General features: G+C 38.5%; 1 long non-coding RNA gene across 1 annotated transcript; it reads right to left on the reverse strand.

The window, feature by feature from the left end:
* Window positions 1-381: 381 nt before the first annotated feature.
* LOC127537754 (uncharacterized) lies at window positions 382-5,792 on the reverse strand. The gene is made up of 3 exons (XR_007947576.1): window positions 3,132-5,792; window positions 1,224-1,805; window positions 382-1,023 (listed from the first exon to the last, which is right to left on the reverse strand). It is a non-coding gene; the product is annotated as an uncharacterized LOC127537754 (long non-coding RNA).
* Window positions 5,793-6,333: the final 541 nt, after the last annotated feature.

Here is a 6,333-nt window from a genome sequence, read left to right on the forward strand (position 1 = left end):
AGCCTCTCTTGCACGGGCTGGAAGGAGGGGAACTCTTCACTTCTGCTCTCAAGGGACAGGAAGGCCTGGTATCACCTATGGAACATATCAGATACAAGAAAAAAGGAGCAGATAAATCATTACATTATATCAACATCCTGTAATGGTTATAATGGTGAAGAAAGTCACTGTTCTAAATTGGGTTATAAATGTGTACAATGTCAAAGCCTATTCCAAAACAACACATGAGCAAATGCACACAGAACAGGTGCAGGACCATGTAGAGAGAAAATAACAAAAGTAAGAGATCCAGTAGAGGAAAGAAAAGCACACAGAAAATTATAGGTCAACTGAAAATAGAGGAACTTGTAGAAATAGTAGTACAATTGATTATGTGAATTTATGTCTATGATTGGCCTGTTACTAATAAATTACCTGTCAATTTAAAGTGTAGCAAAAAAGTCTGGCTGTGACACACAGACTATTTACTGTTCACTATGCTAGTGCCAGCATCTTACTTTTGTTTAAAACAAGAACTAAATTTCCAGAACTATTCCTACCAGCAGAAACACCTCCTGTCACCTGTTTGTCTTGCAGAAATGTCTGAACAAGACATTTCATCTGCCTCTTGCACCTGTCTGGATCTTTGAAAATGGCAGAGGCAGAGACACACCATGTGCCTAACTGTTGGATACTTCAGGGGGCTCTTCTCCTGCACTTTACTGACGATGTTTGACAGTCCCTGCATACAGTCCATTCTAAATTGAAGGACTCTGAGTTCTGAACTGTTGCTGCTCTGAAAAGGGGAATAAGCTGTAAATAGTATTTATCATAAAATGATATGTGCTACTTGCATCCTGACTTCAATTTATAAAATTATCTTTCTAAATGATCATACTACCTTGAGGGCTGACTCAGCACCCAAGCCGATGTCGATGTGCTTTGGCTGGTGCCAGTTTTTTTATCAGCTAGATCTAGTTTGGTTAGCTGCAGTGTGCTGATGTCTTGCAGGACCTCTCGCTTGACAAAGCGCCTGAGTAGACCCTGTCAAAGAGAATCTCAAAAGTAGTCCCCCATATCCACAATGCATCATCATCAAAATTCTCATGCATGAACAAAAATTGACAAATGTATCTGTATCTATTCTTCAATAACACAGTGAACACATCAATTAGCTCGGTCTTATCTGTAGTGACAAGAATGTTGTGATGATCATGTGGTGTGCTTTCCATATAAATAATTACCTTGATCAGTTCAGCCAAGTCTTTGCTGAAGAAAGGCATCACTGGCTCATCTGTTTGATACCTCTTCAAAAAGGGATTGAATGTCCTGGCAACAGTCATGTAGAACTCTAACTTGGCCAAGATGAGTGGATCTTTCAGGGCTGCTTCAATTGTGTCAAAGGATGCTGTCCCCGGGTTTGGGAGTTTCTTTCTTCTCACTGCATCCATATACTGCTCAAGTGATGGCCAGACTTCAATAGCCCTCTCTACCACAGGCAAGTTCTCTATCCACCGATGACCACAAAATGGTAAGGGGAAGATGGTGGATTTTGTGACAGCGCTGTAATCTACTCTCCTTGCTGGTACGTTGTGGAAAAGGATGTGCATAGCTCTCAAAAGTTTGTCCAGCTGCCACATGGTGAATCCACTTTTAAAAGCATTATGCAATGTGTGCAGTCCAGAGCTGCCCACGGAAACAAGCTGAGCACCTCCATTCAGTTCTGCATACTCTTGTTGGAAAAGTTCCAAAAACTTGAAATTTACATTGGGCCCATCCATGGAGATGGACACTAGGCTCCTGAGGTTAAGCTGGTCCACACACTCCTGAGATGAAAATAAATAAATACATTTTGAATGAATGTTTATTTCGAACTTAAATGGAAAAAAACATACATATGTATAGATCTATACAAATCCAACAAAATAAAATAAAATAGTAAGCAAATGCAAATACTACTGCATTTTTTTTCTACTATCATTAATCTTTGCAAAGAAGGAAAAAAAACACATTCAGTTCAAAAAGCATGTAGGAAGAAGTAACAAACTTATCTAGTCCCAGCCCTTATTCCTTTTCAAAATGTCTGACTTAAATTCAACCTGAAGCACTCTTCAGGACATAACCAATAATATATTTAGCAACAAAAAGCTCAGACAAATCGTAAGAAAAACAACAAATTTCAAAACAAAGACAAGAATGACACATCACTGGATACACAGTATCCATGATGTTACTGATTTCCTCTTTATTTTTCCATTATGTATCTGTTTAATATTTCAGTTTTAAAGATATATTTAAACATACCTATTGTGTTACATGATTTCAGTTCATCGATGCAGCTGTTCCATAATGTAACTCCTTTTACTGAGACACAGTGAAGTTTCATATTTCTTACTGGTTGTTTTTTGAACATAAAAATTCCTCAAAAATGATGTTTGTCTTCTCTCATTTGAAAAAACCTTTGGATTCTATTTGGTAACTTCTGATTTTTAACTTTATGCATGATTTGGATAGTTTTATACTCAACCAGATCCTAGAATTTCAATGTATTAAGTTCAACGAAGAGTTAGTTTGATGGTTCTCTGTATGTGGTTTTGTTTATGATTCTTATTGCTCTTTCCTGTAGGATGAACATAGGCTCTGTATTTGTTTTGTTTGTGTTCCCCCACACCTCAACACAGTAATTCGTGTATGGGAGTATGAAGGAGCAGTACAAAATGTATAGTGAAGATTAATTTAGGAAATATTAGATTTTATCTAAAATTTGCAACTGACCAGTTTCTCATCTATCATTACACCAAGAAATTTGATTTGACACTCTTTTAATCTCTACGTCATTTGTTATGAGCTTTTTGGTTGAGCAAGTTGGACGGCTCCCAATTATAATATATTTAGTTTTATTTAAATTTAGCATTAATTTATTTGAGTCAAACCAACCATTTTTTAACTCTTATCCTACTTCATCCAAAACTTTTTCAAATCCAAATCCTTCCCACAAATGATCATTAAATCCGACCATTACAATTTTATAGTTCAAGTTATTGCTGGACTCTTTTTCTCTTACTTCTGGTATCATTATCTTGTATGTCCTAATAATAATTAAAAAATCATGAAAAAAATTAATAAAAATTATGTAATACTATGTTACTTACCTTGACATGTTTCAGTAAGTCCTACGCCGTTGCATGCCCCATAAACTGGGACCCCAGGTACCTTGACTGGACCCGCTCACCTTCCCAAAAACGCACGTGCAGGTCCAACTGCTTGGTCTTGTTTGTTTGATTCAGGCTTTCATCAAACATCAGCACGAACAGGCCCTTAACTTTGGAGATGAGGTCTCTCTTGATGTAGTCGGCTAATCCAAATCGCGTTATGTACGCCATCTCGTCTTTTCCAAACTTAAACGATTTTGCTATCTCTGAATCCGGGAACATAGTCTGGAACAGCTCATCAATGTTCTCATTACCAGTATATGACTGGTGCTTGGTTACCGTATGAAAAGTCCATAGCACCTCCGCTTTTAGTGTCGGTGTAGACCCAAACGCTGTCCGGAGGTCGACAGGAGTTGAAGCAGACTGGGTCTCGGTGGACCTCGATGCTCCAGCTCCTGATGTGGAGCAATAGTGGCTGATTGACAGCGTTCGCTGCTGGCATTTTATAACCGCCTTGTGTTTTTCCGATCTGTAATGGGATTCCAATGCCTTGATGCCCAATGTTCCAAGTTTTAAAGTTTTCTTGCATAAAGCGCAGTATGCCTCATATGCGTTTCCCTCCACCAGCTTCAACCAGGCATTGAACTGCTCGTCCTGAAGCCACAAATCGTTAAACTTGCATTTACCCATGTATGCAAGTACTGTAATTCGGTTTTCTCATAAGTTTTCTCTGCTGCTATGCTAACAAGCTATCAACACCGCTGAGCGTGCCGTGCACAGCAATGGCTGGTGGTGTTCGATAAATTGTGACCGGGCAGTACAGGTAGCCTACATTTATTTCCGCTGCGTCCTCAAAAATCGAAACATTTCAAAGCGAGACTGAAGTTTATGCATGTTTTACATATAAGTAACATCAATAGATTTTTTAAGACCTTTCAAAATCGTATTTAAGACCTTTTATAAGATTTTAGGAGAATTTTAGACATTTTAAGGCCTTAAATTCAAATTATTAGATTTAAGACTTTTTTAGACTTTTTAAGACCCCGCGGATACCCTGAAAAAACTCAGTGGAAGCCACCATGTACACAAGACATTATACAACAGCAGCAGAGGTGCAGATGTTGTAGCTGAGAAAGTTTGGAGGTTGTCACTTCTTGCATTGCCAAAATAGTAGTGGAGTCAGATTTTGTTAAGTGGCCCAACACAATCTGACTCCAGATTTTATTTCATATCATACAATCTGCACAGTTAACTCAACCTGCATATTTCTGTTAAAGTCCTAGTTTTGAAATAGTCTCTCTGTTCTCTGCCATACTGTGATCATTTAGCCCCTTATGTATTATTCTGTTCTTACAGACTGTAATTTACTAGGTTTATTTTTTTAAACTTGTGATTTGGTGTTTTAGCTTTTGTAGCAAATAATTTCCCAGGTGTGGGATTAAAGAATTTCAATTCTATTATATATTGTTAACTGGCCCAATAAAAATAAAAAACAATAATGACTTTATACTTAAGAACTATACTTAGATTAAAGACTTTATACATAAATACCAGACATATTTTGATGCCATATCTTGCATTCTTAGGGGAGTCTGATTATAGGTGCAGAATGCATAGATTGTGTTAACTGATGACAATTTTAGTTCAGTTATTACTTTATAGTATCTAAACTGTTTTACATGCTCAATTTAGTGTCATTTGCATTATTATAATTTAGACAGACACAGTATTTGGTTATTTCAAGTTAATGTGTTCATAAAAGCTAAAGACAAAAATAGGAGCCTGTCGCTTTAAGAAAGTGCGGCGATCTGTGTGATGCTAGGTACTGTCAGAGGAGCTCACCGTTTTTCTGACCATGTCCTGTTGTAGCGCTGATGTGAAAAAAAGTTGCTGAAGAAGAAGGAGTAGGCTATGACTTTTAGTTTGATCCACTTTGTATGGATTTATTTTAGGAGCAAATGCAAATGATAGGGTTGACATCTGTATTCGCACGCGCGCTCCCTTTTTATTTTTTCTACTGGCACCGATCTATTTTTAGGCGCACATGCGAGTGAAACGCTGCACTGTACAGCCCTGCTGTAGTAAACAATGAATAACACATTTATCACGACTCAGGATTTTTTCCGTAGCCTAATCCATCTATATTTCGTTTTCACTGGTTTGAAAAAAACTGTATCAAATACAGCCTCGTTTAGGTACCTTTCTTTCACCCTTTTCTCTCCCTCCACGTGGGACTGTTGTCTCTACTCTCTTCGCATTTCGCACGCAGCAGTTAGACAGGCAGGTGCCAGGCAGTGACTCCGGTGTTCCGGTGTTGGTTTTTCAAAATAAGGGTAGGGTATTTGCAGCGTAGCCTCACATTTCACGAGTTTGGGAAATATGAGCTCCCAAATTTGGACGAGATTTTTAATTGGCTATTTTTGGTGGGAAAACTTTCAGTGTGGGACAGGTACCAGAGACCCCCAAATTTTTCTACAAGACACTTCCATCTGTCTTCTATCACTGTAAAATGTAATGACATGTTGACACTCATTTGCAATGCATACATGTAATTATAACATACACATACAAATTACATGTACTAACTTGAATTGAGGTACCTAGAAAGCTCCAGTTTGCTAGGTTATCACACAAGTTTGTGTAGAATGGAACCCAGGGGTGTTAGAACACTTCTGTGCAGTATTTCTAGTACTTTTAAGGTCCCAAACCCCACTCGTGAGTAGGTAGCTCTTAATTTTTAGCATTTTTAGCAAACCCCCATGGCCTGCAGAGTGTAGGGAAACACCTGGGGATGTTTGTGGGGCACTAGCTACATGCAGAGGCCTTGTTTACCAACTCACAGCTCTCTGGTATGTCTAGAGGCTGAGAATTAACCACTTAAAGATGCAAAAAAAATGCTGGCGAGGCTTTTTATAGCCCAAATTCTGAAAATTTCAGACCCCCACAACTCAGAAACTATTTGAGCTACAGGCCTACAATTTTGCATAGAAAGTACTTTTGTGACTATCTAAGGGCATGCAAATTTAGAACTAATTTGAAAATGGTGCGGCAACACCCCCAAGGAATATCTGGTCATTTCACCTGGAATGACCCCACAGCACCTGACACTCTTCAGTTGTTATAGCACCGCTTGCTAGCTCCTATCCCTGTTCGTCCTGTTTCGTCCTGCCACTCTTTGTTTCCTCTGCACATCACTGAGGTG

This window comes from Acanthochromis polyacanthus, chromosome 16, assembly GCF_021347895.1.
Source record: "Acanthochromis polyacanthus isolate Apoly-LR-REF ecotype Palm Island chromosome 16, KAUST_Apoly_ChrSc, whole genome shotgun sequence".
NCBI lineage: Eukaryota > Metazoa > Chordata > Actinopteri > Pomacentridae > Acanthochromis > Acanthochromis polyacanthus.